Genomic DNA, 25,795 nt, shown 5'->3' with positions numbered 1-25,795 from the left:
CTCGGAAGCAAGAATGTACGACTCGTCATCTTCACGATCCCCAGTATGAATCGGATTGCTAAAGTTAACACAGGTGTGTCCCAAAATGTCTTGTTTTATGCCTCTACCAGACGTGGTGTCTGCCCAAATGCATCTAAACAAGGCCACAGAGAATTGGCCACTGTAATTCATCTCAATGATATCTACCAATCTTCCATAATAGGAGACGCCACCAACAGCCATGTTACTGTCACGAGCGCTTGCATAACTTCTAGTGTCAGATGTGACACAAACCCCGCTATTTTGGGTTCTCATTCCATCCTCTCTTGATAGTGTTCTAAACTTGAATCCGTTGACATTGTACGCCTTAAAGCGCTTTGCCTGAATATTGGGGCCACATGCGAGCCACTGCAATTCTCTCGGGTGCATCGTACTTCCCAGTGGTATCTACCAATGATATAATTATTTTTAGAGTTGAGTGGTAGGAGGCAATATATTAACGAAACTATAAATGGAAGAGCCGTACAGAAGATTCACCTCATTCTTGAACCACTCGGCGAATTCTCTATGGACAACCCTGTCAATGTAGGCTTCGTTTCTTTTGCCAATACTTCGTAGCTGTCTTTTTCTACTAGCCCTAAAATCCCTGAGTATACCGTGTGGATGTACTGTTAAAGGTATAAACAAATTTTGCCTTCGGGTACAATATGATTCTAAGATTAATAACTGCACTTACTCTAAGAAATTCTCTACACCTGCGCAATTGACCAATACGTGACGATGTGCTTGAAGTCTCTCGGTTGGTGAAAGATTCAAACTCTCGGAAGCCCCTACCGCTTTGCCAATTAGTGGGAACATGCTGGTCGCGTTATTAGTCGCATCTTCGCTCGGTCGATCATCGACACGCAATGGTCGATTGATCCTGCTTTCAACGTTATCTAGATATCTCGAACAAAAAGTGAGAATCTCATCAGATAAGTAGCCCTCGGCAATTGATCCTTCCGGTGCTGCCTTATTACGCACGTACTGCTTAAGACGACCTAGGTACCTTTACGAGCGAGATACGTGTTAGGTTGTTAACTTTTGAAATAACTCAAATGTAAAATTAGTCTTATAGGTACCTTTCAATTGGATACATCCACCTATAATGCACCGGGCCTCCTAGGCGTACCTCTTCAACCAGATGCGCGGTTAGGTGTACCATGACTGTGAAGAAAGATGGTGGGAAAATTATCTCCATTTGACAAAGAGTGAGGATCACATGTTCCTGTAGGAGAGGAAGTTGTTCAGGGTCTATAGATTTACTGCATAGTCGTCGAAAGAAAGTTGACAAATCAGCCAGGACGACTGCCACTGGGGCTTCCAATACATTCCTGATAGCTATTGGGAGAAGATGTTCCATGAGAATGTGGTTGTCGTGACTTTTCAAGCCGGAAATTTTTCGCTGTTGTAGGTCAATACAGCGAGATATGTTACTCGAATGACCATCTGGAAAGACCACATTCTTTAAGTTCCTAAGAAAAACGTCCTTCTGTGAATTCGACATGGAGAATATTGCAATGGGATATTTTCCATCTTCTCGTGGCCAAAGTTCACGCCTAATTCCCATCAGCTGGAGGTCTTTTCGAGCTTTGAGGTTGTCCTTGGACTTACCACTGTCGTTCAGTATCGTGTAGATAATGTTGTCGCACACATTCTTCTCTATGTGCATCACGTCCAGATTGTGACGCAACAAATTATACTCCCAATATGGAAGATCAAAGAATATACTCCTTTTTTTCCAAGGAGACTCATCTTGTAATGCAGCCTGTTGTCCGCGCGCTCTTTTACCGGCTTCCGTTTGCACCTTACCAAGCTTGACATGCACATTATCCAACTGTCTCAAAATATCTCCACCCGACAATATTATAGGCGGACCTCTGACCTCTACCTTCCCATCAAATCGGACCCGGTCCTGCCGAAATCTGTGGCTTTGATTCAGAAAGCGCCGATGACCCATGAAACACCATTTCTGACTAAACGTGAGTCGCTTAGACTCGGCATCCAGGTTGCACGTAGGACATGCTCTCCCACCGTACGTATTCCACCCAGATAAGTTGCCCAACCCTGGAAAATCGCTGATTGTCCACAACAACGCAGCATGCAGCTTGAATGTTTTTTTCTCGCTAGCGTCGTACGTATCAACACCACCCCACAGCTGCTTCAACTCATCTATCAACGGCTGTAAGTAGACATCTATGTCATTACCAGGCATCTTGGGACCGGGGATAATCATAGACAGCAAGAAAGAGCTGGGTCTCATACAACTCTATGGGGGCAGGTTGTAGGGGATGAGAATCACGGGCCAAATCGAGTACCTTGAGCTGAGATTTCCGAAGGGATTAAAGCCATCACTAGCTAAGGCTAAGCGAACGCTGCGTGGATCGCCACTGAAGTGAGTATATCTTCTATCAAATGCCTTCCATGCCTCTCCGTCTCGTGGATGCCTCAAAAAACCATCCGAGTTAGGACCTTTCTTGTGCCACAACATGTCAACAGATGTCTTACTGGACATGAACATCCGCTGCAGTCGTGGAACAAGGGGAAAGTAACGAAGAACTTTCGCCGCCTGCGGCTTTCCTTTCTTCTTAACAACCACGTTGATCCGGACAACGGAATTCCTCCTACTCTTTTGCTTCCATCTCGAGGTCCCACATATCTTGCACCTAGACAGTTCTTGATCGCTGCCTTGATATAGCATGCAGTCATTCGGACATGCATCTATCTTCTTGTACGCAATACCGAGCTTTCGTATGATCCTCTTGGCATCGTGCAGTGAAGCCGGAATCTTTGCATGCTCAAAGGACTCACACAGTAACTCTAGTATCATTCCGAATGCCTTGTCGCTCACGCCGCACATGCACTTTATATGGTATAGCCTGACCAAGAAAGCCAACTTCGAGAATTTCGCACAACCCGGATACAATTCCTGCTCTCCATCCTCAAGCAGCTCATCAAAATGACGGGCCGCCTGACTAGGTTCGCTATACAAATAAGGCAATTCTTCGGCATCCCCCTCAACATCTTTGTTTCCCGAGTCATCTTCATCGACAACAGAACCTGGAAAGTTGAATGCCTCACGAACCATGTCGCGCAGTGGATCTCGGTAGACGCTACCAGGGCCAACTTCTTGTGTCTCAGTAGAACTGTCTCCTACGCGTCTCTCCCCGTGATGTAACCAAAAAGTATACTTAGCAGGAAACGGTTTTAATAGCAAGTGATCATAAGCATCCTCTCTAGTTTGGAATAGCCGGAACCCACACGAAGGACATGGACAATGTATCATCCCATCGGATGATGCATTAGCAAATGCGAAATCCAAAAATTTGTTCAACCCGGCCTTGTATTCGACACTACCTCGTGGCTTTGAGATCCAACTCTTATCTATATCCACTTTTATGATGTTCATATAAACAAATGCATAAAAATTTAATAAGGAAACACAAATAGAAAATAAAAAAAAATACGGACAAACTGTTCAACGGGATATATCAAAGGAAAAATTATTATAAAGAACCGTTAGGAAGATTTAATTATTAAAAAGGACCTTTAGTACCAACATTATTAAGGAGTAACTCATTTTATAATGTTTAAGTCCTAGAATCAAATCTTTTATAAATAATTTTTAATTTTGTGATCTTTACCCAACAAAAAATAAGACAAAAGATTATAAAAATAATAAAAAATTAAATAAATAAATAATAAAATTACTGAAAATGTTAAAAATATAATAATAATTAATATAAAAATTAAAAAAAATAAATAAACAGTTATAAATTAATATTTTAATAATGAAATTTCCCTAACAATCTATTAGACTAAATTTTTTAAAAGTAATTAACTACTTAATCCCAAGTGAATATTCATACATATTTATATAGTGTTGAGAATCAAACAACATATGTTAAAGATTATAACAAATAAGTAAAAGTATAGTTAAGAATATATTTAGTTCATTATAATAAGATTTGGTTCTTCTTCACCAATATTATAAAAAGATTTGGTCATTTTTAATAATTTTAGTATTAAATATCCTTTTTAATAATTAAAACTTCATAACGGGAGAGTAATATTCCATATTAATGCAGTAAGTAATCCAAAAGAGAGAACGGGAGAATAACCCGGAAATAAAACATAGATAAAGGTACTTGTATCCGGGCTAATTGATAGAATATAAATGGTATTAGGAAGGTTGCTTACTCATGGTCTAATTCTGCACGTTTAAAAAATTACTGGAAAGAAGAATTTCTGGTTCCGAAGCCAAAAAATGGAATGGAAAAGAAGAGATTCCTTAAAAAAAAATGGGAGGATATGAAGTTAGAGTATAAAGATATAAAACACAAAAATATAAATAACAGATCACAGAGCCCAAACAAACAACAAATCCTTTGAATATTTTCATGTGGAGAGTGAAATAAATTGAAAAATATTTTGGTGAGCATCTTTTCTTTTTTCAAAACTTGATTTCCATCTTCCAAGTTGCCTTTTCATTTTGCGGTATCATTATTCATTAGAGTTTCAGTGGTACATCCTGATTTATGTTTCATTTATGATGATTTTTATAGATACATTGAGGGTACAGTGAGATAAATCACGGTTCCTGATATGAGAAGTGTAACGAATTCATCATACAAATCATTAATCAAAGTAAACAATATAAGAAAATGGCTAATGCATGTGGGAAGTGAGACTTCCAAAAAAATGGTAGCCACATGTATGTTACATAAAGAAAGCCATCTTCATCCTTCTCTTCATATATGGTTTAAATAATTGCTCCTGTAAGAGTGAGTACATTGTCAACTAAAATGAAAATGGCCTTTTCAGCGCTTAAATATTGATATTATTACCAAAAGAGTATAACTAATACTCCACCTTAAATTTGTCATTTAGCAGCTGAATAAAGAAAATCAATGACCATGATCACTGGCTAAGAACTAACTTGTAAATACACATATCAGATACAGTTCAAGAATAATTAATTCAGTCCTATCACAATATAAAGAAACATATCAAGTGAAGAAAAATATAGTAAGAAGTCTAGTTGACAGCTTTATTATATCATGCTGCATATATTAATATCAACTAAAGTTGATGTAAAATATTTCATTGAAAGTAGCATACCGCTGTACTATTCTCAACTATACCATTGGAAAAACGATTTCACTTGGTCATAAAAGTGAACACAATTTGATTAGTATCATTCAAAACAGCTCCAACAGTCATATTAGATACATCTTGCTGCGTTATTTTTATCCAACCCCTCAAAAGTTCCTCACTTTCAATTTATTGTAAGGCTACATAAACAGCTCTACTAGTCATTTTATATTATTAAATAAAAGATTAATACTAAAGCAAACCAAATAGTACAAATCAAAGTAATCATGAACCAATTTGAAATATAAAAAGTGCTAGAATCTCAACACAATCTTAGGGAACAAACTCGGTCAATGAAGTAACAAAAAAGAGAAACTTAATAAAGTCTTGAACAGAGTACTTTTTTTTTTTGTGCAAAGGTCTTAAACAGAACAATAAGAAACAAAAAATGGGATTAACAAAGTACATAAGCTAAGGTTAGTAACTACGAATTCTAAAAAAATGTAACTATATAAGTAAACACGCAAAGTCCATATATAATATCTCCATCAATTTTCATACTTGGAAAATTGCCCAAAATCCTATCTTATGTAAATCAAGTTCTCTAAGAATAATTAGTATATAAACCAGCCAAGATATCTAACTGCAGAAACTAATTAAGTACCAATTTCAATATTCACATAAATAATAATACAAAGGAAATCACTAATTATTTTTTAAAAAAAATTCAAAGTAATAAAAATAAGTACATTAAAATTATTTCTCTAATTGAAGATTATTAAGTCAAATCTCACTTCCTACTATAACTATTACTTAAAAACTCTAAGTGCATACTGTACTCGTTGATTAATCGTTATGTGTATATGGTTACATACTATTTTAATTTATTTAATATATAAACTAAAAGAATGGTCAATCATCCATTCATAGGATACATATATGAAATAATATCTGATTAACAATTGCTTCTCTTCTAGTGACATGTAAACATAAAGAGACTGTCATATATATTCTGATTTATCTGCTCCCTCTCTATCTCTCTTTGATCTGTTTCCTTTTATAATAATGTATATTAGAAACTAGGCCTTGCAGCTTGTATTATGGCATAACAGCAGATAAAATGAGACAGCATAAATCATGCAGGGTGAAACCAGCAGCTATGTCTGAGTATATGAATCAACAAGTGACATAACATATATTTCTATAGACCACAACTAGAATAAAATTAGCTCGTTCATTCTTCCGTCCAGGCAAATGAAGAGAAATATATAATAAATGAATAAATGTATTAATTATTCTGTTGCAATCTGTTGAACATAACAGGTACCAATCAGTCAAACTGAAAATAGAATAAAGAGTCATGTATCTATATGTTTGTTATAACTTAGTAATTCCTCTTGATCTCAACAGTTAATTCATAAGTCAGAGTTTTTGGAAATTAGATTGTCACCAAATATACTATATTATCAATTATCCAACATTATCCAAAACTCACATAATATTGCTTATTTCAAATTAATATTACTAATAACAGGCAAAAGATGCAGTGGTGAGAAGTTGTCAATGCAGGTAAGTATTGGTTATAACACATAGGCAAAAATAAGGTTACATCAGGATCAAATACTTCTTACTATAACCCTCGCCTCACTAGGAAAATGATCAATTCCACTACTCACATATGCAAAAGATGAATGGATGCAATATTAATAAATAAAATTTATCATAATGGATTTCAAATTTCCAAGCTTAGAGGCAGACCATAGATGCAGGATAGAATGCAAAGAGCACAATGGAGATCGTTATGAAAACTGTAGTTTTTTCACATGCATGATTTTAATTATTTTTACCCTTCTTTTGGTCTAGTTTGACATTGAATTATTTGATCAGCACAAGTTAATGATGCATGGTGGTTATGGAAAAAATTGGAGACCTTCACTTACATGTATCAATAATTGACTTAATCTTGTTCCATCTATAGTTGAAAAATTAAATGAGCTTATATATACTAGTAATATTAAAGGATAAATATGTCAGAAGTAGCAAAATATAGAGAAGGATAAGCTTTACTAGTATCAAATTTTTATTAATTGGATGCACAATAGAAGATTTCGATCACACAATTAATTCTTCTTAATTCTCTTTCTATCCCTTATTGTTACAAATAATCCCAATAAAAGATTAATACTAAAGCAAACCAAATAGTACAAATCAAAGTAATCATGAACCAATTTGAAATATAAAAAGTGCTAGAATCTCAACACAATCTTAGGGAACAAACTCGGTCAATGAAGTAACAAAAAAGAGAAACTTAATAAAGTCTTGAACAGAGCACTTTTTTTTTGTGCAAAGGTCTTAAACAGAACAATAAGAAACAAAAAATGTGATTAACAAAGCACAGAAGCTAAGCTTAGTAACTACAAATTCTAAAAAAATGTAACTATATAAGTAAACACGCAAAGTCCATATATAATATCTCCATCAATTTTCATACTTGGAAAATTGCCCAAAATCCTATCTTATGTAAATCAAGTTCTCTAAGAATAATTAGTATATAAACGAGCCAAGGTATCTAACTGCAAAAACTAATTAAGTACCAATTTCAACTTTCACATAAATAATAATACAAGGGAATAACAGAGGAATTCATCGTTGATGATGATGGACAGAGGTATTATACTATAATATTTGTTATCTTTTGGAAGATAAACTTGCAATCTGCTAATTAATCGTACTGAATCAAATCCCTAACTCGAAATCGCTTCAATTAGCCACAATTTATAGAAGATATACCCAAATCCATGTTTAGAACTCTGAACCAATAATGAAAACCACAAGAAAAGCTCAATGTGGAAGAACAAACCGGTGAAAGTGGGAGGTAGCGATAGCTAGGATTCGCGCACTGGAGAGGACGGTGTTGGGATTTCACGCACCGCCAGTGAGATGCTCAACTTCGTCGCTGGTGATGGAACCACGGTTGGCCGCTGCGCGATTCGACGGCGAAGACGGAAGCGCCGAGTGGAGCAGATGGTACGCGGCTCTGCTCCCGCTCGTGTTTGGCTTGCTACCAAAATGAAGTGACGGGTTTCTGCAAATTTGGGGGGAGGAGGGTTTCAATTAATGGCAGTAAAGTAAATGGGGGAATTGAATTAAGGAATTGAATCTCACCTGGCAGAAGTTTCTGGGTGTACTCGCGGGTAGGTTGCGCCAGAGGGAGGTTGGGTGCTCTTCGCGCCTCTGCTCGTGCTTTCGTTCGCGCCAAGAGGTTAAGTGAAATCAGGAGGGTTAGTATGAAGATATATACACCAAATTCGAGGCGGTTCGGACTACACGGCCGATATCCAGGAAGGTTTAGCGGTACCTGCCAGACCGCCAATGATCTTTTCCGGGATCTTCTCAACTAGCGTCGTTTTTGGCATGAGCCGTTGTTTCTCCGCCGCTAGGTTCCGCATCTGTTGTAGTGTACACAAACACAAACAAATGCTTTCTAAAACTTAAATATGTTACCTACCAGAAATGTTTAAGTGGATCCTGATATAATTTAGATGTGTACAACATAACCTAGATTAATAGCGTATGCACAATCAATGGAACAGAGTATTAAGCAGTGAATGAAACAAATCAAATGCAGAAACAACACAATGGCCTCACCTCCAGAGACAGAGAGGCTGAGAATTGTGGAAGTGAACACCTCTAAGGCTCTAACGGGGCCATCATGCTCGTCGAACCTGTCGATGAGGGTTCCCATGCGGTAATCCCATAGTTGAATCACACCACTATGAAGACTCGCAAGGATCCAGGGCCTCTTGCTGTGGAAACTAAGCCCCTTCACTCGGTTACTCTTGGTCTCGAACTTGGTCAACATCTTCTTCTTCTTCCCCCTCTATCACAAACCACTCTTTCATGCCCTCTAACAAATTCAAATTACCAGAATAACTGGGAAGAAGAGATTTGAGTGATGAAGAGCGTGACCCTATAATCCGCATGAAAACTGGGAAGAAAAAAATTGTGTGATGAAGAGCAATCTTTGTGTGTACGTAATACCCTCTCTTTCCCTATATATATTCTACATCATCTATCATTTATGCACAACACACAAAATGGTATTAGTAAGGTCTGTTTTTATCTTGATCATCGTTACGTTTTTGCTCCTCCAACAATGTTCAGGAATAAGAGAACTCGCGAATAAGCCGCCGCCGCACTGTTTCTGGTGGATACCATTTTTACGTTGCGGTGGTATCGATGCCGTCCCTCCTGCCGGCAATAATTAAGATAATATAAAATTAATAATGTAAAACCCGCGCTAGGTGGGTTCCTTTTAGATTGGAATAAAGTTGCACACTATAGTGCTTGGTTATAACATCTATTTTTTTTTTCATTTTTACTTATGTTTAAAATTTTAGTAAAGTACTCCGTGCATGTATGATCTATGATAAGTATAATAAAAAAAAATTATTAAGATATTGTTAGATTAGATACTTAATATGGATTTTTTATATTAAATTAAATTATAAAAATAAAGATATATAATTTTTTCTATTACTTTTTAAAAGAATGCAAGAGTTTATAAAAAAAAATAAAAATATCGCTTAATTATAATAAACACAATATAATATAATTGTATAATAAAATTATGAACAAAACAATTTAAAAGTCTCGTAAAAAATTGAACTATAAAATTAAAATTTTAATGAACAAACCTTAATATAACAAAATATATTTGTTTCTACCATTTACTATAAAATTATAAAAAGATGACAAAATTTTATTAATAAAAAATTATAATAGAGTGTAATATAATTATCACCATATTTAGATAATAAACTTTTAAAAGTCATCATTTGAAGATAAATAATATTATTAATGAAACTAAAAAAATAATATTCATACGACTGGCAAGATTTTCTGCCAAACTAAAATCAAGTCACACGCTAAAAAAATTTTCATCAACTATCAAACCCGGTCAATTAATGAGACACTATGTAATAAACCAAAGTAAAAGTATGACCTGTAAATTAAAATCAATTACAATGACAAAATAAAATGTCTGTTTAGCACCAATTAATAAAAACAAAAAATCTAAAATTAAGATTTCAAACTCAAATTAATAAAAAAATCAACCAAGATGATGAGGATTCTATTAATTGGACCATTGTTTATTAATGACATGTATTTAATCCTTAGTCAAGGTTTAAGTCTATAAAATAATTCTGCTAAACTTGTTGATTCTCAATTAATTATGTAATTTTTTTTTTTGACTAAATTAATTATGCAATTGGAATATCTCAGAGAGACTAAAAAATAAAACACTATAACCATTTGAAACACAATCGCTCTATTTTTTAAAAGTAATTTATTAAATATTTAAAACATCTTATAATGCTAAAAATCTTTAGCACAGTTGCAACATATGAATGAAAAGAATGGTAAATACAGTGAATGGCATGAGGTAGTCCTGGTTCCATCCTTCCTGTCATCCTCGTAGCAAGGCTTGCACATATGGAAGGCATACAAACTGCATACAGTGAATGGTTCGTCGCGCATAATCTTTCCAACATTATCACCACAGATTGACACATTTGTTCATCCAAAGCTGTCATTGACTTTTCCTGAGTAATACCAAAAAACAAAGACATAATTAATGTTATTTAATTTATCATTTAATCACTAAGATATTTAAACTCATAATACCATAAATTGAAGAAACCTCTCCGTGCAACAGTATATGTTGATTATTTGAATTAATCATTATATGTTACATAAGTTCAATCACAAATAAAAAAATAATTTGAAAAGAAAACAAACATATATATACTCTAATGCATACTCTCACAGATTAAAACATGAGCAAAACTCTGCAAAAGTAATTCCAAATCTTATTCACTATGTCTAACCAAAACTTTGAAATGGTAGAGAGTAAAGGTAGTATTCAACTTGATTATCAATATTTGTTATTTTTCACAATTTTGTTATCATAAAAACTTTGACCTAATACCCTCCTGTGCTGTGATGTCTTTCAAACATACCATAATACACAAAGCAAACCATATAATTTCAAAAAGGATAAAAATAAAATACAAATCCTTATAACATATAGCTCGAATTTAACTAGGGGTGGCAAGCGGGGAAGCCCGCCCCGCCCCGCCAGAAGCCCGCCCTTTGGCGGGCTGGCCCGCCCCGCCCCGCCTAGTGAGGCGGTCCCAAAATCCCAGCCCGCTCCGCCTAACGGCGGGCTGGCGGGCCGGCGGGCTAAGCCTGCCAAATATCTTTTTTTTTTTTTACTTTTAACTATTAAATAATATATATAAAAGTATAAAAAAATCTCTTCTATTTTTTACTTTTAACTATTATAATTTTTAAAAGTATAAACAAATTATAATTTTTATATTCACAAATATTAAAGTCTTTGTAATTATAAATATCTAATAAACATAATTATAAACCAAGTTTTCATCCAAAACATAATTATAAATATTGTTTCCAAAGTAAAATAAACATAATTCAAAACATAATTATAAATAGTCTCTAAAACAAAATAAACATAATCCAAAACACTCAATTTTCATCTTCATTCTCTTGTAAGTTGGGGTGGGAGAAGTTGGATTTTGGCAAAAAAAATTGTAAAAATACCCCTTGATAAAAAAAATACTAAGCCCGGCGAGGAAGTCCGCCCCGCCCCGCCAAAGCCCGCCAAAACCCGCGGTTTAAGCGGTGCGGATTAGGCGGACTTTTGCTATTTGGCGGTCCTAATTTTCCAGCTCAGCCCGCCTTTTTTGGCGGGTTACGCGGGCCGGCCCGGCGGGTTTAGGCCCGTTTGCCACCCCTAGCTTTAACCATCCAACGAAAAAAATAACCTAAAGAACAATAGTCAATCAATCAATGATAAAGATGACAAATAGACCTTTTCAATGAAAATGTATAACATAAAAATATTTATCAGTAGGTGCTACGATGTTACCATGCTTTGATATAAAATTTTCAATAACTTGATTTCTTTTATAGACAAATAATAATAAAAGAAAACTACAAACTTCAAGATTCAGATAGATGAGAAAAACTTTATGTATCTTCATGACAGGATTTAGCAAATGACGAAAAATTTGAAGATAGCATTCATCCCCATAAGCTCATAAAACAATCCAATAATTAATAATAGAGGATAACACATAATAGACATAAGTGTTTTTTTTCATCTCACATCAAGCTTGAAAACCATGTCTATATAAGTCATATAGTACTTACTTGACAATTGTGCAAGGGTTGAAAGCATGCTATTACTCTAACAACCATTGTTGATCTGCCTTCAATTCCATTCACATGTTTTAATGCACCCCAAAAGATATGCCACAATAGAGTATACCAATGAAGGCACTAAACTAATAACTACAAAATAAAAAATAAACTAATGTGAGAATGGGTACGGCAGTGTTAATGGAACCTATGCCACCTACAAAAATAGAATAATCTGAGTTAGTTACGTTATTTATGAAATGAAATTGTCTCAATTTGTGGATTCATTCATATCCATCATATATACCTTATTTGAGGCACAACTGAACCAAGTATTAGAATATTATAATTAAGGAACAAAATCAGAAAAATATCAAAGAGGATTATCAATGTAATTTATTAAGATATTATTCCATAACGAGTGTACTCTTAGCGTACTCTTGGTCTATATATTGGTAAGAACCTTGTAATCACATATGAGAAACATGAATAATAAAAATAATACTCTTCTAAATAATTCTTCGTTTCTTTCCTAAACTCTTTGTACCATAGTAACATGGTATCAAAGCAGAGTTTGGTTCTAGGGATTCAAAATTCTGAGAAATTCACATTACAAATTACAAATATGCCACACAATAGTTTTGGCATGCGATAATCACAAACCAATTCTGACAATTTGTCAATTGGTTTTAAACTAAACGGATATAATTATCCATTATGGGCAACTCTGATGGAAAAAGTAATTGGTGGAAGAAGAAAGAAGAAACACACCAAAGAAAACTGCTTTACGATTGTGGGTTACCCAAATTAGTGGAAAAATAATTCCAAGTCATCAAGAAATCATAATAAGGGAGCCGCCGCTGTGAGCATCCCAGAGATCACCAGCAGCGGTGGCGAGGCCAAAAGAGATGAAGCAAGTCATGATGGCAAGGTAGTAGCGGCGGTAAGGGCAAGGACTACTGGACTCGTTGGCTGCTCAGCCCATACTGCGACTCAATATAAAAGGGAGACCCAAAATCAGAATCCAATTAAAAAGATAAATGAATGAATTTTTGATTGTGGGGCTACCGATACTATGACTCATGACCTTCACGATTTTAACAGCTTGACTATGCCCTCAAAAGCTCATATTGAAACAACTAGTGGAGAATTAATTGATGTTAAAGGAGGAGACTCTATTACTTTTTCAGAAAAACTAAAATTAAAAAATTACCTCTATGTCCCTGCACTATCATCAAAATTATTGTCTGTTAGCCAAGTAACAAAGGAACTAAATTGTGTGGTACTCATGTACTCTACCTTTTGTCTTTTACAGGACATTCTTACGAAGGAGATCATTGGGCGTGGTACTGAGCGAGAAGGTATTTACTACGTTGATGAAGTAGTACACCAGGGTCATGCATGCTTGCTCACTGAACGGTTACTAGGCAACTTTGGTTATGGCACAGGCGTCTCAGACATCCTTCATTTGGGTACCTCAAGTTACTATTTCCTAGTCTTATTAAAAGTAATACTGAACCCCTCAAATGTGAAACTTGTATTCGTGCAAAAAATCACAGAGTCTCTTTTTCTTCAACCAACACTAGAGTTAATTCCAATTTTTCTCTAAATACACTCTGATGTGTGGGGTCCAACTCCTATTTTCCATAATAATTTTCAATATTTTGTGTTAGTTGTGGATGATTTCTCACGCATGACTTGAGTATATTTTTTAAAACACAAATATGAAGTACCTGATAAGTTCTTTGCTTTCTACCAAATGATTCAAACTCAATTCAACAAGAAAATCCAAGTACTTCGCTCAGATAATGGTGGGGAATTTATAAACCAATCAATGCATAATTTTTTTATGAAAAATGGTCTTATCCATCAAACTTCCTGCCCAAATACACCCCAACAAAATGGTGTAGCTGAGCGGCAAAATCGTAAGTTACTTGAGATGACCCGAGCCATGCTTTTTGATGCACAAGTTCCAAAAAAATTTTGGCTTGAAGCTATAGCGACCTCTACCTACTTACTAAATCGCCTACCTACCCAAGTTCTTCACCACAAAACATCCTTACAAGTCTTGGCTACTCATACTGCAATCCCGCCTATTCTAACCTTACCACCTCGAGTATTTGGATGTTTCGTCTTTGTCCATATTCCCAAAGCCAATAGAACCAAACTTGATCCTTGTGCAGAAAAATGTATTTTCGTTGGGTATGCTACACACCAAAAGGGGTATAGGTGCTACAATCCAATCACTCATCGTATTCATGTGACCATGGATTGTGATTTTTTAGAATTTGAATTTTACTTCAGCCGCCAACATGGCATTCAGGGGGAGAACAATAATGAACCACCAAGTTGGCTAAATAATCTTTGTTGCCCAGAAACTGTTCAAACAGAGCAAGTAGATGGAGCCACCGAGCATACTTCACTCAACGTAGAAAACAACTCGGTACATACAACTAGTGAGAGTCCTTTTGAGAATGTCAGACAAGAGGTAAGTAATTGTCAATCTGATAATTTACTCCCTAATTTTAATGAGGCCACTAACAATAACAGTATAGCACTGGAACATGAAGAACCAGAGCCCAATACTTTTACTCTTCCTCCAAGAAGAAATAGAGGGATGCCTCCTGATCGGTACTCACCAGAACATGTTTTTCGTAACTCAAGATACCCGATAAAAGTGGCTAGAGAAGGAATAGCATATGTTGCAAAGGCTTTTTCCACCAGACTCTTAACAGAAGACATTCCAAGAACTGTTCGAGAATCCAATGAGAAAGCTGAATGGCAAAAAGCCATGAATACAGAAATGGAAGCTCTAGAGAAGAATGAAACTTAGGAGAAGTGTATCCTACCGACAGGAAAAAAGCCAGTCGGGTGCAAATGGGTTTTCACCATTAAACACAAGGCATATGTCACTATTGAACGGTACAAGGTAAGGTTGATGGTCAAAGGTTATACACAGATCTATGGTATCGACTACACTGAAACTTTTTCATCGGTTGCAAAGATTAATACTATCAAGGTGTTGTTTTCAATAGCAGCAAATGAAGATTGGCCACTCCATCAATTTGACGTCAAGAATGCTTTCTTGCATGGAGAGTTGAAAGAAGAAGTGTACATGGAAGCTCCTCCAGGTTTCTCAACGGGATTTAGAAAATATGAAGTTTGCCGGTTAAAGAAGGCTCTTTATGGACTTAAACAATCTCCACGTGCCTGGTTTGGAAGATTTACAAATGCCATGAAAAGGTACGAGTACAAGCAAAGTAACTCTGATCATACCCTTTTTTTTTTGAAAAAATGGGGAGATTTAATTACTTGCCTAATAATCTATGTAGATGATATGATCATAACGGGAAGTGATGCTGAAGAAATTGAAAAATTGATAAGAAACCTATTTACAGACTTCGAAAATGAAGGATTTGGGAAGACTAAAATATTTCTTAGGAATAGAGGTTCTACGATCCAACAAAAGAATCTTTATCTCCCAAAGAAAGTACATCTTGGACCTTCTGGCAGAAATAGGAATGGTAGATTACAAACCAATAGATATGCCCATGCAAATTAATCACAAGTTGAAGATAGTAGAAGGTGCCACCCTAGCAGATAAGGAAAGGTACCAGCGACTGGTTGGAAAACTAATTTACTTATCACATACTCGGCCTGATATAGCTTATGTTGTGGGAATAGTAAGTCAGTTTATGCATAAGCCACAAGAAGATCATATGGAAGCTGCCATGAGGATAGTTCGATATTTGAAGGGAGCTCCAGGAAGTGGAATCATTTTCAAAAAGAATGGCCATTTGAAGGTTGAGGCATACACTGACGCAGATTGGGCGGGCAACCCAAATGATAGAAGATCAACAGCTAGTTACTTTACACTTGTTGGAGGTAACCTGGTAATTTGGAAAAGCAAGAAGCAGAAAGTTGTAGCTCTTTCAAGCGCAGAAGCAGAATTTTGAGAGATCGTTAAAGGCATAACTGAAGTATTGTGGATAAAAAAATTAATGACTGAGATTGGGTTTCCACCACAATTGCCAAGCCATTTGAAATGTGACAACAAAGCCGCAATCAGCATTTCAGAGAATTCTGTACAACATGATAGAACAAAACATGTTGAGGTGGATCGACACTTTATCAAAGAAAAAATTGAGAATGACATTATTGAGCTTCCATTTGTGAGATCAAAAGATCAGTTGGCTGATAATTCTTACTAAAGCAGTTTCAAGACAAGCCCTTGCTAAAGTTCTAACCAAGCTGAGTATTAGTGATCCCACTACTCACCTTGAGGGGAAGTATTAGAATATTATAATTAAGGAATAAAATCAGAAAAATATCAAAGATGGTTAGAAAAAAATCAATGTAATTTATTAAGATATTATTCCATAACGAGTGTACTCTTAGCGTACTCTTGGTCTATATATTGGTAAGAACCTTGTAATCACAGATGAGAAACATGAATAATAAAAATAATACTCTTCTAAATAATTCTTCGTTTCTTTCTTAAACTCTTTGTACCATGGTAACACCAAGCACCATAAGCAGAACCATTAAAGCTAAACAAAAATTTCAATAATGATTTGATTTTCCATTAATCCTAGAAAAAGAGCAGAAATTAAAAAAGAGCAGCAGCACAAAATCAATTATTTGATTTTCCATTAATCCATCCACAATTTCACAAAAACAGCAAACAGAGCATAATAGGAAGAGAATAACTGAAGAAGTGAAAGCAGTGACGCTAACCTTCGATGGAGACACGAACAGCGACCGGCGACACGGCGGTGAGCTACTCCAAGTTCGAGAGAAGCCAGGGAGGACGAAGACAGGGGAAGAAGGACGCCGAGCTACAATAGAGGACACAGACAGCACGGACGGTGGCAGAATCGTTGCAGGGAGAACCTAGGGTTTTGATTGAGTGATTTTGAACTTTTCTTCAGAGTTCATAGGGATAGTGATTCACGATTTTGTGGGGGTGGGGGGCGTGTGTTGGGGGAAGGGGTTGGGCAAGTGAGGGCTGAATGTGGGTTTTTTTTAAATAAAAAAAACGACGCCGTTCACAAGAATCGGTCAGTTTCCGATCCGATCCAACTGGCCGGTTCACCAATTTCTAAGTGGTGTAGAAATTAGCGATTTTAAGAAGAGGATCAGACCGTTTTCCATGCCAGTTCCTGGTTGAACCGGTTTAATCGGCCAGTCTGATCCGATTTTTAGAATATTGCATATAATCGAAGTTGAGAATAAACCCGATAAATGACATGTAGGACTTTCACTATGAGAATAACCTTCTTTTCACTGTATGTTATAGGACTGAATTAACTATTTTTATTTTTTAATTTTTTCTATCTCCAGCCTCCAAAGATGATCAGCATAAAATATAAAGTGTGGACTACTGTTGTAACTTTTTTTTTTCTAAAGATAGTAGGTTATATTTCATTAATTATTGAAAAATGAAATACAAAGATGTCCAAAAACAGGACAGCATCATAAAAGGTGGAGATTTTTCAAAACAATACACTAAAGGTATTCATCCAATGGTGCATGGTTGAAAAACGAAAAAAAAATCTTAAAGAAGAAAGAATGATAAATCAAATTGAATGAAACCAAGAGTTTGCTTCATGGAGATGACAATCTAAACCAGGAGTTCTTTAGATTTCACAGAGCAACTTGACAGAGCTTGCTAGAATGGCAAACGGCATTGAAGTAGAACCTTCAAAAATTAACTGGTTGCGAGCTTTCCAGCAGTTCCAGCAAATGATGGCAAGCAATTGAGGATTACTGTCAGCATTCTTCAACGGGTTAAGCATCTCTGTTGATGCAGTCCACCATGTCTAAAAGTCATTAGGATTCTGAGGGAGAAGACAGTCACGAAGATAACTGTGAGACCATACTTCTTTAATTCTAGAGCAAATGATCAAACAATGAGTGATTGTTTTTGTTGCTTCATGACAATAGGGGCATATTGGTGATATAGATGGAATGCAGTGATGAATCTGAGAAAGCGCCGGAAGTCGGCCATGGAGAGCTTTCCAGATAAATAGCTTAATTTTGTGAGGCAAGTTCAACTTCCATAGATCAATCCACGGATTTTTCTGCTGCATATAATTAAGATAAAGCTCCAGAGGCTGATGGTAAAATAAATAGCCAATTCTGTAACCTGAAGTTGTATCATATTGCTTGAATTTGTTCAAATTCCATTCCAATTTGTCCCTACTCTGCTGAATTTTAACTGACAAAATCCTGCCAGTAACGTCTTGGGATATAATTCTTAAATGAGATTCTGATTCCAATTCCTATCTTCAGTAATTAGATCTTTAACTCTTAAAACTAACTCAGAAATAGCTTGTCTGTTTGGCATGTCAAAAATTATTAAAGGATATGGAGGTGGCAGCCAAGGATCCTCAAAGGTTCGGATATTCTTCCCAATACCCACAGCCCAGTTAAGACCTTTTTCAACAATCTTTCGGCCTTCCAGTATGCTCCTCCATCTCCAAGAAGGTAAAACTCTAATTTCTGCCGTTATAGCATTACCATTACTAAAGTATTTACCTCTTAGGATTTTGGATAATAGGGAAGTAGGCTGTGTTACGAGTCGCCAAAACTGTTTGCCCAAAAGCGCCAGATTTTGGATTATGAGATCTTTAAATCCAAGACCTCCTTCTCTTTGTGAGCGAGTCATAGTGTCCCAACTAATCCAAGCCATCCGCCTTTCAAAACCTTTTGGTCCCCACCAGAATTGAGAAAGTAGAGAGCGAATTTCTGAAATTAAACCATCAGACAACTTGAAGCAAGACAATGTATAAATAGGAATAACTTCTTTCGCTGCCTTAAGCAATACCTGTCTACCACCTGACGATAGAAGACTGCGCTTCCACTGTTGGATTCTTTTCTGAACCTTCTCTTTGATCATACTAAAAGAAGCCTTTTTCGATTTAGAGACTGTAGAAGACAAACCAAAGTATCTATCCTTAGCCCTAATATGATTAATATTCATAGAGTTATCCAGTAGCGTACGAGTAGTGGAGGGAGTGTTGTGGCTAAAGAATACAATAGATTTATTAAGATTTACCCTCTGGCCACTGATGCTTTCATAAGAATTCAATATATGCAAAATGTCTGAACATGCTTCACGATTAGCCTTATAGAATAAGATAGAATCATCAGCAAAGAGGAGGTGGTTGACCTTGGGACATTGCCTATGTATCTGAAAACCCTGAATTAGTCTGTTTTGTTCTGACTTGTGTAGCAAGAAGGAGAGATCTTCTGCACAGAAAAGAAAAAGATAGGGAGATAGAGGATCTTCTTGTCGAATACCTCTATTTGGTTTGAAGAAACCATAGGGCTGTCCTTCCACAATGACAGAATAAGAAACAATTGTCACTAATTCTCGAATCCACATGATCTACTGGGAGTCAAAACCAAACTTCTCCAATATAAACCAAAGAAAGTGTCATTTCACCCTATTATATGCCTTACTCATATCTAATTTTAGCGCCATTTCATTTTTGAGTCCCCTTTTTTGTTCTTCAAGTAATGCATACACTCATGGACAATTAGGATATTATCAAAGATTAATCTGCCTTTAATAAAAGCACTATGCATAGGGCTAATTAGTCTATTCATCATACCCTGAAGTCTATGATGCAAAGTGGGAGACAGAGATTTAAAGACTGAGATTGAGAGACAGAGACTGAAATAAATTTCAGTATTCTGTTTGGTGCAAAGTGGGAGACAAAAATTGAAACAAGAATGAAGCTCTAATTTAATTTGTACAAAGGGTAAAATTAGAATTAATTAATTGAAATGAGGGTATTTTAGGTATAAAATGTTATTAAAGTTTCAATCTCTGTCTCTAAAAATTTCAGTCCCATGTGTACCCAGTTTTTGGAGAAACTGAAATACTGAAATTTTAGGGACAGAGATAGAAATTTTAGTACTAGTCTTTAAGCCAACAAACATGATATTGAGTCTCAGTCTCCCAGTCTCTGTCCCAGTACCTCAAAACAAATACTACCTTAGAGATAATCTTGTAAAAGATTGAGGATAGGCTTATTGGTCTTACCTGAGTCATATCTTTAGCATAAGAAATCTTAGGAATAAGACAAATCTAAATGTGGTTAAAACCCTTCAAAATTCTACCCCCTGAAAAGAAGCTCTTAACTGCTCGAAACACATCATCACTAAGTATGTTCCAGAAGCTTTGAAAAAATTTTGCTGTCATACCATCATCTCCTAGAGCACTTTGAGGATGAATGCTAATTGTTGCACGTTTTACTTCTTCCATAGTCATTGGTCTTTGAAGCCTATGGTTCATGTGAGCTATAACCTTAGGTTCAAAATCAGTAAATAGGGGTTTAGGGTTCTTATGACAAGTGGAGGAGAAGATGTCCTTGAAATAAGATTCAGCCACAGAAGCAATATCAGCATTTGAAGTAGCCACTTCACCATCACTGTCAGTTAGTTCCCAAATTTTATTCCATCGGGTTCAATTTTTAAATTTCTGATGGAAGAAAGCTGTATTCTGATCACCGGATTTGAGACCTTTAACTTTAGACTTATCTTTCCAATAAGATTCCTCATTTTGCAATGCTTTTTCAAGTTTGTCCTCTATTTCTGAAATGATGTCACTTCTATGAATTCCTGCTAAACGTAGTTCCTCTAATTCAAACTGTAGTAAATCAATCTCCACCTTCGAATTAGATCTGTGTTCTTGCTACCATATGACAATCTTATGCCGATAACGCTTTATTTTTTGAGCTAGGATATACATGGATGAACCATCAATCTGTTCGTGCCAAACCTCTCTAACAATCTACCTTATTTCATCATTGGAACACCATCTTTCTTGGAATTTGAATTGCCATTTAGATCTCTCAGTTCTCGGATTAGAGTCTAAGAGAAGAGGGGAGTGATCCGACCCTAATTCTGACAGTCTAAGAACTGATGCATTGGGATAGAGTTGCTGCCAATCAACTCCTACCAGGAATCAGTCCAGTCTTTCCTGTATCAACTCATCACCAGTCCACCTATTCGACCAAGTGAATGGTCTTCCGACCATACCAATATCAATCAGGGAATTATCATCAATAAAACTGTTAAAAGCTTCAATAGAAGAAGGAGATTTAGCAGGATCTGTAGGAAGTACTATTGGGTTATAAGGAGGTACAATGGTAGTCATACTTGTACCAGAGACACCAATTTCTAGGACCATTCAAAGCTAGATTCCAACACAATTGCAGAAGTAATAAAGCAGTTAATAGAGGCTGACCCCTCTCTAAAGGTGAAATCAGTTACTACGGAAGTATAGTTGAAGTTCAATTACACCATCAATTATCGAAAAACATGGTTGGCAAAGCAAAAGTCAGTGAAAAATATTTTCAGAGGTTGGAAAGCATCATACGAAACTTTGCTCATATAGTTTAAGGCTATGTGTTACAAGGAGCCATCAGCAGCCGTCCATTTTAAAATTATGCCTACATATCAGGGCCATGACTTTGTAACTGATATTCGGGTATTACATTGAGTCTTCTGCAGTTATTACCCTTGCATTAGAGCATTCAAACATTACAAACCAATTCTACAGGTAGATGGGACTCACTTGTATGAAAAATATAAGGGTTGTCTTTTGGTTGTAGTTTCACAGGATGGTAATAACATTATTGTGCCTATTGTATTTGTCATTGTGGAGGGAGAGACTTCTGATGCATGGCACTTTTTTCTCAGTAACTTGCAACAACTTGTGATGATTTGAGACGGTGTAGAACTTACTCTGACCGACACAACTCCATTAGTTCAGCTATTGCTCGTAGTAACGGTGATTGTGACTGCTGCTCTTGATTCTCATGATCACCTACCAGATTTTCCTCTTGGTTATCTTGCTCCACAAGATTCGATAAGTTTAAGTGGTCGTCGTATTTTGCGTGGTACCAATATATGTAAATGTCTAGGGGATGTTGTAGTTGCACGAGAAGCTCAGCAAGATCATAATTATACATGTTCGTCCATTGCATTACCCAAAACGAATGGGTGGTGGATCAGTCAATATTCCTAAGGTCAGTTAGGACTTCTTTGTGTGGTTGGTCCAGATTCTATGGCACTCTGCACAACTAAATGCTAACAAATGTCTGTCGGAATCACGTTTGACTCAATTAGACCATCACCATAAGCCTCGCACACAAACTGGACACATATAAGAAACACACGATTAAACACTAAAAAATAATCAAGTTCAACCAAAAATAGACATTTATATCATGATAACATACTCGGCCTTCTTACAGTTCATCTAATGACTTCTTAAAGTGGGCAAGCGAATGAAATCTGTAGTGTCGGTCAACACGCTCCCAATTACACATTTACACTCGCTGATATCATTTATTTTGTTAACAAAATTTCACCGATATATTAAAATACAAATTGCAATACTTAGTTGAAGTTGTTACTAGATAGTTTTACGTGTTTGCTAGCGCAAAAAGTCAAGGCTGTCGGGAATCAGTGCAAAAAATGATAGACAGATCCAGGCCCAAGTCAAGAAAAGTGTTGACCATCGACCTCCTTTCAGTCGAAACAAGATGCCCTACAAAGAGCTCTGTACAAGTGCGTTAGGCATGCTGATCCCCAACTAAATTCTCTGATACTGGTGAAGTCGGACAACAAAGGCAAAAATTTTCAGTGCACCACTCCTTTAGACTTGTCTCCAAATAGGATCATTTCGAATAATAACATGATGTGACATTTTACGTACTTCTGCATCCCAATTTCATCAATCAAGACTAAACAATCTTTCATATTCCGTAGCCACGTCAACTTTATAAAACTTTTCCTACAATCTATCTTCCTAGGTACAATCCCAAACTGGTACAAGTATTTAACCTCTAAGGCATCGAAACTACTAATGATCACTTCTGTCATTGAAAGACCATTAGTCGAAAGACCAAGAATTATAGCCACATCTTTTAATGTGATGGCACGCTCACCAATCAAAATGTAAAATGTATGCGTCTCAAGGTGCCATCTTTCGATCAGTGCATTAACCATTGACAACTGACACCAAAATTACTTTAGTATATATATATATATATATATATATATATATATATATATATATATATATATATATATATATACACTATGTCTAGTATATGTCTATTCAGAATTCATTAATTAATAAAATTTAAATATATTTTATTTTTATTAACACATAATTAATATGATATAATTATAATAACAATTGTATCATTGGCTATTCAAAATATATTAAATCTACCTTTCAAAAATTCTACAATTATATTTAACTTCTAACAATAATTAACAGAAGCTAAATATATCTAAAATATGATTTAAATAATTACTATTTAATACATAAAAAATTTATTTTTTAATATCTAAACCTATGTAATAATAATAATAATAATAATAATAATAATAATAATAATAATAATTAATGACTTATTATTAACTAATTCTATAACCAAAAATTCTAAAACGTATCTAAATTACTTTAATATCACTATAATAATATTTAACACTAAATTTATTATAATAATATTTAAGATAACTAACTAATTCCTTCTTCTTGTTCACGTACGGCAAAATGATATATGTTAATTACTTAACTAATGTTATTATAATGATAACAATAATAATATCCAAAAATTTAAAAACATATTATAATACAATAAATATATTAATTAAATCGTTCAAAAACATAATATGATAACATATTATATATTTTTAAACGGTTTAATTTGTTTACTCTAATTGAACTGTGCGATTACTTTTCTCATTAAATCGGATCTACTGATTTGTCTCTCCTTTTGTTATAACAACGTAAAATATTGTATTCTCCAATAACGCTGCCACTCTTCTCACTATTTCAAAGTTAAAAAGTGTGAAATAGTGAGTGCAATAATGTATTACTAAGAAATTAATTTACTTACAATATTTGATTTATGCATGCAATTAGAGAGAAGTTAATGCGTTTAACCACCCTTTTATGAACAAGTTGTAAATGAGATAAAAGTAGCATAATAGTAAGATAATATTTGTATTGGGAATGAATTTTCTCAATTTTTTTGTTTAATTATTTAGTAAAGTGTGATCTTTCACTTTATATTCTTTAAGTGAGACTAAAAAAAATATGTGAAAAAAATATTAAATGATAAAATATCATACTTTATCAAATAATTAAAAAAATGGGATCTATCCCTTCATATTTGGTAATTGAAATTTTACCAACGTCTTAATTTGGTCTTTCAATTTTTTTTTTATTTTTTATTTAATTGTATGTATTAGTTAAGAAAATATTTTCATTGATGTTATATTTTTCCATGCATTGCTTAAGGTCTCAAAATGCAGCGATATCCAACTCAACCTAAAAGTTAAATCAGCACAGTACATGAATGGAAATAAACTTCACATGCCAAAATATTGATAGACTTTTTTTTTTTCCGTTGTCCTCTTATATTTGGTGAAGAGTGAAAAAGAACTAAAGAAGGAAACCATGAAAAATAAGAAAAAGAAGTGAAAAAACACACTCAAACTTCTTTTAGCTGCAATTTATTTTTAATATGGGTGTAAGATTGGTGTAATAATATTGGGATATTGATAATGTATATAAAAGAGATAGAGTAGTTAAAGGAATGAGAGAAATAGATAAATGGAGAGAAAGGATGAGAGAACTCTTTAATTTTGGAGGGAAAATTTCATTTCGAAAAATTTGATTTCAAATGCAATGAAGGAATAACATACAGTACATTTTGGTTGTAAAATTAGTAGGGAGAAGGAAAGAACTCTTTAATTTTAAAAAAAAAAGATTTAATTTTAATTACAATGAGAGAGTGATATGTGGCATATTTTGGTTGTAAATTTAGTAGGAAAAAGAGTAGAACTCTTTAATATTGAAAAAAAAATCTAATTTCAATTACAATAAAAAAATGATATGACACATATGGATTTGAAAAGTCACTTTAAACAAATCGTGAGTAACGATTAGTTTTTGTTATTGTGCACATCAAATTATGAGTCACCATTTACCATTAATAGCTCATTGGTTTTTTTTAATAAATTTTTACTTTCAAAATCGTAAGCCACGATTTGCTATTACTCCCATATTTGATAAACTAAACAAAACACATCCACATTTTTTAACCTGCAGTATATTGTTATGATGCTGAATATATTATTTTTTGTACTTAAATTTTTAATTAATATTAATAATATTTTTTATTATTATTATTATTATTATTATTATTATTATTATTATTATTATTATTATTATTATTATTGTCTTGATCTATTTTAATTAATAAAAATTAAAGTTTTATTACTATAATAAATTAGAGATAATTATCAAATTTATTAGAATAATATTTAATTTTTGTTATCATTAACATATTTTAGAACAGATTTGTTACTAAATTAACATATCTAGATAATCTCAATTACACCAAAGATATATCATTTT

At 34.7% G+C, this 25,795-nt stretch overlaps 1 pseudogene; it reads right to left on the bottom strand.

Annotated features, from left to right (window-relative positions):
- Nucleotides 1–711: 711 nt before the first annotated feature.
- LOC107610626 (uncharacterized) lies at nucleotides 712–3,304 on the bottom strand (annotated as a pseudogene).
- Between the last annotated feature and the right edge of the window lie 22,491 nt (nucleotides 3,305–25,795).

Source organism: Arachis ipaensis, chromosome B8 (genome assembly GCF_059453495.1).
Source record: "Arachis ipaensis isolate K30076 ecotype BB chromosome B8, ASM5945349v1, whole genome shotgun sequence".
NCBI classification, from domain to species: Eukaryota; Viridiplantae; Streptophyta; class Magnoliopsida; order Fabales; family Fabaceae; genus Arachis; species Arachis ipaensis.
Note: the sequence above shows the minus strand (reverse complement) of the source record. Positions and strands in the feature narration are given on the sequence as shown.